This window comes from Lygodium microphyllum, chromosome 16 (assembly GCF_053477565.2).
Source record: "Lygodium microphyllum isolate KBCC chromosome 16, Lygodium_microphyllum_v1.1.10, whole genome shotgun sequence".
Lineage (NCBI taxonomy): Eukaryota > Viridiplantae > Streptophyta > Polypodiopsida > Schizaeales > Lygodiaceae > Lygodium > Lygodium microphyllum.
Window position 1 is genome coordinate 37369348 of NC_141150.1, and position 13161 is coordinate 37382508.

The 13161-nt window shown below is 40.7% G+C and overlaps 1 pseudogene across 1 annotated transcript; it reads right to left on the reverse strand.

Moving 5' to 3' along the window:
* Positions 1 to 1632: 1632 nt before the first annotated feature.
* LOC148022709 (11S globulin seed storage protein 2-like) lies at positions 1633 to 4513 on the reverse strand (annotated as a pseudogene). The gene is made up of 7 exons (XR_015693495.1): positions 4418 to 4513; positions 4161 to 4299; positions 3757 to 4032; positions 3437 to 3637; positions 2924 to 3159; positions 2692 to 2854; positions 1633 to 2553 (listed from the first exon to the last, which is right to left on the reverse strand). The product of XR_015693495.1 is annotated as an 11S globulin seed storage protein 2-like (transcript).
* Between the last annotated feature and the right edge of the window lie 8648 nt (positions 4514 to 13161).

Genomic DNA, 13161 nt, shown 5'->3' on the forward strand with positions numbered 1-13161 from the left:
CAATTACCAAGAGAGTTGAACTTGGGAACATTCCAACTTTAAAGAATCTAGGCTCAAAAAAGTCATGAACCATTTCAACTTTCAAGAAACTCAATTATTGAGTTAAGAGTATTACATTGATCAAGTGAATTAGAACACATGATTATCAAAGCCAACTTGGTAATTAAGGGTAACCATATCAAGCCACATGCATGTGTGAGCCAATTAACTATACAATCATTAAGAACACATTCTATTCAAATCCCACCACATGATTATCAAAGCTAGGTTGGGTAATTGGATGAAACTATATCATGCATTACTTGGTATTGGCTCATTCAGGCCACGACTTTGGTACATATGTGTGAGCTCATTCTACAATCATTTAAGTCCACAATAGTATCTTTTGGAATTAGAGCACATGATTATCATAGTCTAACTTCAGAATTTTGTTGGGCTATTTCAACCTTTTGATCATGAAATACTATCTACACCATCATTAGTTCTTAATGACATCACTATCGGAATTAGAGCACATGATTATGAAAAGACTTAAATGCTACGCCATCATTAGTTCATGATCTACACCATTGTTAGTTCATTAAGACATCACATTATCTATATTGGAATTAGAGCACATAATTATGAAGAGTCTTTTAACTTTGGGCAATGAATGCAACTATAGACATTACCTTGAGCTACTTCAACCCAACACACTTGATTGTAAAACATCACTAGTCCTATTTTAACCCCATCATCATTAGTTTGCATATACCCAATTATTTTTACAATTAAGATCACATGATTGGTTGGCCTTCTCTAGTCTGGTTTTATTTTTCCTTCTATATTCTGTTTTGCTTCATAAGTTGAAGCAATGTTCCTTGCTCGAGATTGTATGAAGTGCTCTAGTTTGTTTCTCCTTGCCCTATCTAGCTCTACATATCCTCTTTATTTTGTTGTTGCTTCATAAGTTAAAGTGTCTATACTAACATTCCAAGTGTCTAGAATTTGTCACGTCAATGCATGTGGCTTCATAAGTCTGGACCATTTCAATCTTGATCCATTAGGCGACAATCAAATTTCAATCTATGAACCACAAGCTCAAAATTCTTTGGAAGGAGAGGAAAGTGTTCTTAGGTTAATGGCGAAATTCGTGCTTTTGTCTTAGCCAATTTCTCAAAGAGCTTTTACCCAGTTTAAAAGTTACATACAAATGACATTTTAAGCTAGGCCAAGTTCTTGAGAGCTTTTAATTGGAAAAGTTACGAGTTAAATGACTCTATTGACCTCGTGCTTCGTCCTCACCTCCATTTTAGTTGGTTGAGTGAGCCGCTTCAAAACTGGGAAGCTACCATTGCTTAGGTGGACAGTTAGTCAACTTTACAAAAACCAACAGACCATAGTAGGATCCTAATAAACTCATTGTTCATCCGCCTTCTTGATATCCAGCAGTATGGCTGCCAAGTCCACAGTGGAGGCTGAAATCTTGAGCCCCTCCTTCAAATTGTCCACAGTGGATTTGATCTTTTTTTTCAAGTCCTCGCGTCAATTTTAAGAAGAATACTTGCTACCAAATTCGGAATTTCCCCACTATATCCACGATATGCTTATGTAACTCCATGAACAATCGTAATCGTATGCTTATGTTTCTAACGCGAAAGCATGTTTATATAACTCCACGAACAATCTCAACCTCTATTGGCTTATGTCTACAAATCTTTAAAAGACATCCATATGTCTGTTAGCAAATGGAAATGCATGTACGAGACATCACCTGACATGTTCAAATTAAAAATCATCTAATATTCGGCTCCGAGAGAATTTGGGTCCTGGGCACAATTATTAAACTTTATTACTAACTCGCGAGAAATATGTACAGTCTGCGCATTCAACCAAAAAATGAAACTCCCCTCCCCCCCCTCCAAGTACGTACGTACTTCAGCGTTTCATATGTACATTTGTTGGTGCCCAGGATGATCGGTGCCAGGTGGTGTGCGCGAGCGGCGTGAGCTTCGCCAGCACGGCTATATTTGATTAGGCGAGCAGCGACAGCGCGTCCTCCACGAGCTCCTTGCCGCTCTCGAGGAACTTCTCCACCAGCTCCGGGAGCTGCGAATCAGAATTAGGTCGACGCCGATGATGTTCCTCCTGCTCTCGCTCCCACTCGTCATCATCATGTCTCCTGCGGTGCTCTTCGTGACGACCGCGACCAGCTGGGAAGATGAACTCGTCTTCCTCACGCCCCCGGACCAGCTCCTCAAAGGTCCTCTCATCCACGCGCAAAGCGGTGCGCAGCACCTGTGTGGGTATCCCGCGATACAGGGAGTTCCGCCCGGCCAGGAAGGAGAATGATGGGTTGTCGCTGGTGATGAGGTTGATCCACTCCAGCCCCTGATCGCCCGCGATCTTCAAGGACGGGTGGAACTGCGGGATGGCCACCACGGAGCCCTCTCGCACCTCCTCGTTGAAGGCGCTCCGGCCGTCGCCCGTTGACACCTCAATCCTGCCGTTTCCGCGCGTCACGTAGATGAGCTGGTGAGGGCTGAGGAAGAAGAGCGGCGCGAAGATGGCGTTCTGCAGGTCGAGATGAGGTGGAAGGTGAGAATGACATATTGCCATATTTGGACAAGCGTGATGATATATACATCTAATGAATAATCGCGCATATACATATTAGCACATGCTGGTCGTGCATATTAATGCAATAATTACCGACTCCAGTCGTCCCCTCCCCACGCTGAACCCTACTGCGCTCAAAGCCGGGAGCTTGTGTCGATTCACAATCTGTGTCTCCCCACCATCCCGAACATAGACATCGGGCCCCTGCGCTCGGGTACTGTACCTGAGCTCCTCAAAGTAGTCGAAACTGCTTCGGCTGCGCTCAGCCATCTCGACAGCATTCTCGTTATTAATCTCAGTATCGCGGCTAAAACCACGGCGGCGCCCTCGGCGATGTTCCTCTTCGTCCTCCTCTTCCTCCTCATAGTGCTGCCGTCGTCGACCCGGCTCCTCGAAGGAGATCCTCCGCTCAACTCGAATTATATCGACGTCACTCTGGCGCCCTAAAATGGAGCGGAGTGTGTCCTCGTCGACGCCCCACGCCTTAGCAAGTGTCTCCTCGCTGAACCCGTGGAGGATAGAGCCGAATCTCTGCTGTTTGGCGCCGGCAAGACCAAATTGCTGATATATACAGTACAAATGGATGAAAAGGTCAGACGCGATACGTCGAGTATGTGTGAAAAAAGGTCAGAAGAAATCTATCCTCAGCCGGACTTATGCTCACTGCTAGTGAAAATTTATAGGAAGACAGAGAGAGAGAGAGAGTGTGTGTATACATTCCGCATAAGGCATTACATCACCTGCATCTGTCCTGGATTCGAGCCGAAGGTTGTCTCTGCGCTTAGAGAGAGAGAGAGAGAGAGAGAGTGTATACATTCCGCATAAGGCATTACATCACCTGCATCTGTGCTGGATTCGAGCCGAAGGTTGTCTCTGAAGCGCAGAGCACACGATGGCGACGGTTGCCATCATTGTACCACCAATAGTTAGACAGTGCCCTTGGGCAACGCAATCACATCGTCCCTGTCGACGCGACGCACTAGCATGTTGGGGCGGTACTCAGGACGGACGGGGAGGACGGCACCAAACCATCCTTTGCCTGCAGCAAACAACGGTCGATGAACATGTGATCATCATGAGAGGACGTCGATAGCAAGCAAACAAATGAAGTGAACGTGAAGTCAAATGATATGGTGCCCTGCTGATACTAATTATTACCTTCCAGCACGACCGCCACCTTGTCTGCATCTGCGTACTGCGGCAGCAGCAAGCCGTTGTCTTCCAGCTGGAGCTCCGCCATGCCCACATAAGCATTCTGAAAGGCCTCGACGCGCTCCCTCCAGATGCGATAGCTGCCCCCGTCCGACCTCAGTACCTCGCGGGCCTCTCCCAGTCCCAGGTCATACTGCTCTTCCTTACCCCGGCGGCGGCCCTCCCGCTGCTGCTGTTGCCTCGCAGCCCTCCCCCACCCTCCCAGCAACAGAAGCGCGAGCACTAGCAGTCCAGCCCTCATCCTCAACATGATCGTATACAGCTGATGATTATAATAGAACTACTGATCACTGAAGGTTACTGCAGCACAACTCCTGGAGAGCCCTCTGATGCCATGGCCTTTTATATACCGGAAGGGCTCGCTGCTTTGCTCCGTTTTAGAAAGCCAACATCATGATTGCGACAGACGGCCGCATTTGGACTCCTTATGGAAACATGCAGCATCAGGATGCGGCGATCTGCTTCCGCATGGGGCACAGTCGCACTTATCTGCCATGTGGCGCACACAGCGTTTTACCCCTTATGGGCTTTTTCTATTGAATTAATAAAAAACACAACTTGAAATATATCAAAAGAGAAATAGGTTCGTTCCGCCAGAAACACTAACCTTCGGAATGAGGACTGCATACGCATGCGACATATTGACCATTAGGATATGCGCGGGGAGCTTGGACATCACAAGAGTAGCAACCACCGTTACCATCCCTGGAACTTCTCAGACCATGAGAATCTATGAGGCAAGTGGATGGATGACTCATGAGTCCGTGGTATTTATGTCTACTTTTCGAGATTCAAACAAACCATTGTTTCACATAGTTCTAAATCGCAAGCATACAAGCGGTTTTGTCTCCAATTTTCTTATGCATCATACGTTAGTGCCCAACCCCTCTCACAATCAAGGTTCGAAGGTTGATCACTCACAAGAGAACTTTCCAAAAACTTCAAAAACCCTCATAAACATATTTTAGTTCTATGCTTATTTTAGTTACTTTTTTAGTTTTAATAATTTAAAAATCTTATGTGCTCTTCTTGAAGCTCTCAAATAGAAAAATGAGGTTGTCGAATATCTTAAAAATGACACAATCTAAACATGTCATTGCTATGAAGTCATACATCACAAATGGTCTTATTTCTATTGTTAGAAAGCACATGCAAATGGGGATGGGCGCTCTAAATGGTTCTAAACTTTGTGTGTGGTCAAAAGGATTAGTGACTTAAATATTTTTCCTTTTATGCCACAACATTTTCTCAAGGATATAAGTTATTGAGATAGTTCTCCTTTGAGTGAAGAGTTGATGGGAATTCTTGTTCTTTTTGGATAACAACATTTCTTAGCATGTACTACTACATGACACAAATTTATGAAATTAAATGTCTACCACTACAATATATAGACCCAATAGCGATGTGTAAAGCGATGGAATTATTCACGGTAAAAATTACCATGTCATCCTATTCACGTCGCTATTAGCAACACAATAAATTCGTCATTATTTTAATCACTATTTGTGTCGCTAATTAGGTTAGCGACACAATAGAAATAGTGATGCTAATAGCGATGTTGATAGTGACAAAAATAGCAATGTCAGAAGTGACGTAAATAGAGATATTAATAGCGGTTGCAGAGTAAATTCCCAACGCAAATAGCAACAGTTATAGAGGGGAAAAAATTAGGTGGTAGGGCATGGAGCCCTGCCACCCTTCTAGCTATATGCACTAAATATTCTTGTATAATTCATTTGCCAATGTCACCTACACCTAGTGTCTAGAAATTGTGTATCAAATTTTAACAAACAAAAGATTCCTATGATTGCCAAAGTTAGATATAATCAATTTGAAAATGTATTATACAATGAGCTTTTTCATCACATTCTTAAGCCCCAGAAGAAGAAGAGCTTGTGATTGCAAAAGCTAGATATAATCAATTCAAAAAAGTATTACTCAAGGAGTTTTTTTATCACTTGCTTAGGCCCAAGAAGAAGAGCTTCACTTTAAGCTTTAATAACTCCCATTGATCTTTTGCTCACTCCAGCTTATTTCAAACTTGTTCAAGTTTTTTTGGGGAAGCATTTGAACATTTGCAAGAGTTATTCCATGGCATTGGAGCTAGAAACACTTATATAGAGAGTGGTAGTGTCTCTAAGCTCTACTTTTTCCTTCTTGTTTTTGCCTACATCTAAGTCATTTTCTTTCTCTTCTTTCTTAGTCTCACCCTCAATCTCAATGGATGGAGGTGTTTCAAGATCAAAAGAATCAAGCTCATCCTCCCCCTTCTCAAACTCTATTTCTTGAGCTTGTACTCCAAGTAGCTCCCTGAAATGAACGAATTTTTCTTTACCAAGTGATTTGGTAAAGATATTTGCTACCTGGTCTTCTATCTTACAATGCAAAATTGCTTGAAATAACACACAGAACAATCTATCGTACAAGTACCATTTCCTAAGGGAAATGGTAATGAACCTCTATGTGTTTGAATCTAGCACGATAGATGGGATTTCTAGCCAGCATCACACTACTAAGATTGTCACAATGCAATGTGACTTTGTTGTCCAAGTGGATACCAAAATCATGTAGCAGTTTCACAAGCCAAAGTGCTTTGCATGCCGCTAAGGCTGCACCCTTGTATTCTACCTCTATATACTAGATAAAGCAATGGTGGGTTGCTTCTTACTACTCTAGTTGATCATACTATTGCCCAAACTAAAATAATAACCATTGGTTGACCTCTTGTCATAGATACAACTAGCCCAATCAGCATCTGTATAACCTATCAAGTTAAATGATTTTCCATGCTCATTAAATATCCCATAATCAGCAATACCCTACACGTATCGCATAATCCTCATGATTGCATCTAAGTGTGGCTTATGAGGTTTCTGCATAAATTGGCTAATCAGCCCCACTACATAACTCAAGTTAGGGCGGGTAATAATAAGGTAAATCAGGCTCAATCCCGAGAAGTACTTCAGCTCACCAAGATCCTTGCTTTGAATTCATCATGTAACATTGCTTTAATTTCAGCAATCCCATGATCATCATCTCCAATGATACCTTTCTGACAAACAGTCTAACTTGCATTTCACTTTATAAATCCATTTGCTTAAAGACATCGAGCACCTCATCCTTGTAATTCAAAATGTACAACCATGTGTATCGATTGAAATCATCTATCCAACCGACAATAGATTTGCTGCTGAACTTAAGAAGAAGGACAAGACAAGCATCAAGAATCACCATCAAGCAGAAAGAAGATCCAAGCTCAAGACCAGACATAGTATCTCTTGATACTATACAAAGTGTGTCTTCACATTATCTTACACTTGTGTCTCTTAACACATTGAAATACAACTCTTTTGCTGCTTAATTGAAGCTTATCAACATGGTAGAGCTTTAGTAAATAACAAAGTTCAATGGAGAAGGTTTCCATGTTTGGAAGTAAAAGAGCATGTACCACCTCATGAGGAAAGGCCTTTGGGATCTCTTTGAAGATGATGAAGGTGATATAGATGACGGGAAAGAAGATTCAGAAAGCGGGATTCTTACAGTAGCTCCGCCAAAAACCAAAGAATGGAAGAAGATGAATAACAAGACACTAGGTATCATTGCTTGGGGACTAAGTGATGATGTGCTACATCATATCTTTGGCATTAGAGATGCTAAAACTTCTTGGGAGGATGTTTGGTACCCAAGAAAATAATTTAAGGGTAAAATCACTCATGCAATTTTATAAACTGGATATAAAGATAGTGCTTCTAGACCATACACATTAACAAGTTCTCTCTCTCTCTCTCTCTCTCTCTCTCTCTAGATATATATATATATATATATATATATATATATATATATAAAGATATATATATATATATCCCCCTTGCGTTGATCTCTCTCCCTTCTTCTCTCTATACATCTCTTCATCAATAAAAAGAAAGAGAGAAAGAAATAAAAGAGAAAAACAAAGAGAGAAGAGAGAATGCACTTATCTCAAAGCTTGAAGAAGAATCATTTCACGCTTCTCTCCTTCTTCTTCACTACAAGAGAAAGGCCCTATAGACGTGCACTGTACATGCGAAAAAGCGGGCGCGTTTATTAGCGCGTCTATTCGCGCTAGTATACAGAATGCGTCTATACTCACGTTTATAAACACGCCTATAGATGCAAAAATAAACACACATATTTTTAATTTCTCATAAAGTCCCTAAATATGACCAAACATCTTAACAGCTATTATTTGTTTGAATACATTACCAACTTTACTTGTTTTTGAGTATTACAAATATATATCCAATCATTCAAAGCTAATTATATATGCTACAATGAATGATCAATCTCATCTTCAATGAGATCGGCCCTTGCTAGACTATCTACCTCTAGGTCTATGTTACCAATAGGCAATGAAACAAATAAGTCTATCCCACTGTCAGATGTATTGCTATGCTCAATTTCTTCATCATCAATCCTGGAAGTTTGCAAGGATAACAAAATCCTGGGTATTTTTCTTATCATCTATACGTTGAGTTCGAAAATGTTTGCCTTCACACCAAATAGCATTGAACAATGTGCACTAGTAGTACATTGTTGAGATCATATTAATGATTTAGTTAAAGATGAAATATGTGAAATTATTATATCATATATGACTAAAAATAATTTAATTATAAATATATCTCACCTTTGATAAGCAACCTCATGCGTATTCCCACTCCTTTTGCGATATATCCATCGCCTCCTCTTTTTCCATATTCTCAATTTCTTCATGTAGCCAATCTATATCAATATGATGTGGAAGCGCACTTAAATGTTCTGGATATGGGACATTACGTCCATGTCTAGCACGAAATGCTTGCCTTTCGCTTACTCTTCTTGCCCTTGCTTCTTTATATAATGTCACCCGTTTGCTTATTACTTCACTGTTAAGCACACAAAATATATTTAACTTGCGAAGTTCCTCTTTCATTATCACTTTTCTCCTTCCTTTTCCTTGAGGTATTATAGAGGTCGTCCTCAAATCTTCATAATCTTTCCATAGTCGTGGTAAAGAGGAGTCCACTTTAGTAAGATATTTAGAGATTTGTACAAGGAATGATTGCACTAACCAACTCTCATCCATGCTTCCCTCCGGCCATGCGTTTTGCCTTACAAAATCTTTTAGGGTTTTCATAAAGCGCTCTAGAAAAAACATCCACCTTGCATGAACTACCCCACGAATTGCGATCTCATCAATCAGATGTACGAGTAAGTGTACTTGAGTAGTCAAAATGGAGCGAGGAAAAGTTTCCTCCTGCACCAAACAAACCACCTCAATGGACAATATTTGAGCCTCTTGCAACATATTTCGATCGATTTCCTTCAAACTCACAAATCTACCAACATGCAATTGAGAACGATGATTAGTTTTGTCCATAAATTAGAGCGGGTTTACTATGTGATGTACGTAATATGTAAACTAAAAAATAAGTATAAAGTATACATACCTCGCGAGCTCACCCATCTTGTAAATGATATCATGCACATATTTCGAAACACTATGGGATATGCTAGTAGGAATGATGAACTGTATGTAAATATTCATACATTGTTAATTAGTCTACATAGTTACTGCATTAATTAATATATTTATGGCTATGAAAATCCTTACCTGAATCATTTTGTGCCAATCATAAGACTTTAAACCGGATAGTTGCTTCACACCTCTTTTCTTTTTCTTTATGAAGGCTCCCTTGAGGCATCTCATATATCCTGTGGGAGTTCGAAAGCTACATATATGCTGCTTTACGATCTTTTCTTTGGTCTTCGACAACGTCCAAGGTGCACGCGGTAACTTGATCTTTCCTCTGGGTGTCTGATGCGTGACCAAGCTTGTCTCATACGTCCAATGCTACATAAATCCTCCCTTACATTGACAGAATCACGAGCCTCGATTAAGTGATCCCATAATGTAGAGGCAACATTCTTGAATATATGCATGGGATGCAATAGGTGATTGATCTTGACTTCAATCTAATATGGGAGATGAAAAAATATAGAGAATTTAAGGCACAAACAATATTATATTTCTTTTTCTCATAATGGAGTGTACTTTAAAGACAAAAAAAGTAAGTAAACTAGTTACCGACTCATGCCGAGTGGAGGATGATCATTGGCATGTGTCCAAGTGTCCTTCCAATCTTGAATGGTCAGAGATTGTGGAGTTCTTCCATTAGTGGGGGGTGCATATTTGGGGTGGTCAATAGGAAGAAAAGGATGATGATTGGCATAGATAACCTTCTTCAAGCGTGTCGGTCTAGAAGAAACCAGAGAGGGACCGCAAATTGGACATGCATGATATCCTGATGTAGTTACACCTGTAAAAAACAAGTGGATTAATGATGACATATATTTGATTAAGGGTAAGAATGAATAAAATAGAGTATGCAACTACCTGAACACTCTCCATAGTCTAGAAAGTCATGCATGGTCCACAACAACATACCCTTTAAAGTGAAATCTCTAGAGGACAATGATGCACTCACATCTTGCACCTCAATACCTCTCGATAGTATTTCTAGCTCCTCGATCAAAGGCTCTAAGTAAATGCCCATGTTTTTTACTTTGTGTTTTTCAAGAATCAAAAAGGACAACATTACATGTCATTTTTTTATTGCCATGGATGGAGGGATATTATAGTTCACCAATACCACTGGCCATACACTATATGAGGTGCTTTTGATACCAAATGGATTTATTCCATCTAATCCTAGACCAAATCTCAAATTTCTAGACTCTTCTTTGAAAGTAGGCCACAAATTGTCTACGTGTTGCCAAGGTGGTGTATCTGAAGGAATTCTTCACTTTCCATCACTTGAATGGTGACTAGCATGCCATGACACGAGTCTCGCAATAGATTCACACTTAAACATAAGTTGAATACGTGGAATAATAGGAAAATGTCGCAAAACCTTACGAGGCACATCCATTGATTTCATCTCCTGGTTGTATCTTGGTTCACCACAAATAGGACACTATCGTACAGATGCATGATCCCCATGAAACAAGATGCAATCATGCATTTATACTTATAACATGGAGGCAAACATTTTGATATTGAAAGAATAGGAAAGTCATGTCATGTTGATCTAAAAACAACCAAAAGCTAGCATCTAATCAGTTTAATTGTAACTGCGCGTCTATCAGCGCGTGTAATATGTCTTATTTGCACATATATACATGCAATTACACGCACTTACAGATGCGCCACGCAAATATAATTTTTTTTTAAAAAAGTTATGGCTTTCTTTTCAAACCAATCCTTTCTTGCGTTTTTTAAAAACCAATCCTGAGTTTTTAACTAATCCTGAGTTGGAACGCATAAACAACACCTTAGCAGAGTTTTCTAGAGGTGTTAGTAGCTTTTTTGCAGGTTTTTCAAACAAGGAGCAATTCATGGGGGAGATGACCAATTATCTTCGTTACCCTCCCACTGCTGCAGAGGAGGTTTTCAGTGTCATGTCTGGGACACCTATCACATCTTTGCCTAGCACTGCCGCACAAACACCAAACCTTGGTACACCTCTACTAACAGGTACTCTACGCACTATGCATATACATAGATTAGCTGATGCACAAGGATCAGGTGAAGTACATGGATCGACCGAAGCACGTGCATCTGTAGAAGCACGTGCAATATCGAGTGAGGTAGAGGGGAGTGCTCGTCGAGGGAGGAGGGAGAGTCGTGCGAGAGGACAAGGAGGTCGAGGACTTTGTGGGGGTTGCCTAGGAGGTGGCTCTCAATCACCCTCACCGGGAAATAAGAGAGGTGAGCCTCCACAAATGTACTACTCTATCACTGATATTGGTCGTATCTTGCATAACTCTGAGGGGAGGGAAGTGATAGCCTACTTGAGAAGTGTTGTGCATGCCACATACAAAGATTGCATGATTCCCTTCAAGCACCAAAAAAATGGTTTGTGGCAAGAGGTGCTGCGGGCAGTACATAAAAGGTACCCTAATCTTGAGAATTCACAATTCTCAGATGATTGGGGACAGTCAAAGGTGAGAGACACGCTTCATAACAAGAGGTCTCACCTTATGATACGCGCCACAAGGAGTCACTGTGGAGACAAGAGCAGGGGCGCCCTGGATATGACCAACCACCCAATTGCCACCGTAGGGAGTGGAAAGAGGCCAAGAAGAGAGCAATAGAGAAAAGGATAAGTCGCTAGCATGCAGAGGCGCGACATATCCAGATGGCAACCATGGGATCGTCGCATTATGGATCCGGTGGCAGGGAGTCATGGAAGACTGAGTTTGTAAGTATTATTTGATTTATTTTTTTAAATTAAATTTTATAATTTATTTCAATTCATTATGTAGTGTGTTCTAATACGTTGTATGTTCAAATTGTTTTGTAGTATCATATCATTGGTAGGATGCCTACTCCTAGAGAGGCAGGCTACCATCGAGGTCATAATCGGGCGTCCACTTGACAGCGTTTCTACAAGGAGGGACTTATCACGGAGGAGCAATATAATCATGCCATAAGGATTCCACAACCAGAAGACGTATATTTTATTTTTTACATGAAAAGTATAGGTAACTCTAATTTATTATTTGTAATGGTATTTATATACCTTAATCCTTTGTGTAGGCAAACCCTGATGTAGTTAAGGATAGCAAAGGGGGGACTAGCAGTAGCGATGGCGGCAGCAGTGGTGGTAGCGACGATGATGCCTCTTCTGAGGAGATGTAGAGGAGCCCCATGCATGCATTCCTCCCCTTGGCTTGTAGTTTTTATTTTTGATATGTATTACTTTCAGCTAGTGCTAAAGACCATAACTATGCTTGAGGTCACAAGCACTAGAATTAATCAAATATAAAAACGTTTTATCTATATATATATGAAATTCTATGTTCTACATACATTGTTTTATTTTCAGTATAAAAATCTTTGAAATAATCTTTCTCTCTGTGCTTGTGAAGAGATAAAAACAAAGAGAGAAGAGATAATGCACTTACCTCAAAGCTTGAAGAAGAATCCCTTCATACTTTCCTCCTTTTTCTTGTTCTTTGTGAGTTCCTTCCTTCTCCTTTACACTTGTCTCCTCCCTCTTCGTGCAGGATTATGGTGATGGTGGCGGTCTCTCTCTCTCTCTCTCTCTCTCTCTCGCTTGTTTACAAACCTGTAAAATGCCATGCTCGGGTTTCAACACTTTTTTATGAAGCTCCTCTCTCTCCTCTTTTTTATTTATCTCTATTTCTCCCTTCTTCCCTCCCCACTCTCACTCAATGCATCTCATTGCAAAGACAATCAAATATAGAAATTAAAAAGCTTAAAAACAAAGATATTGAAAGAAATGTCACCCACCTCTCTTTATC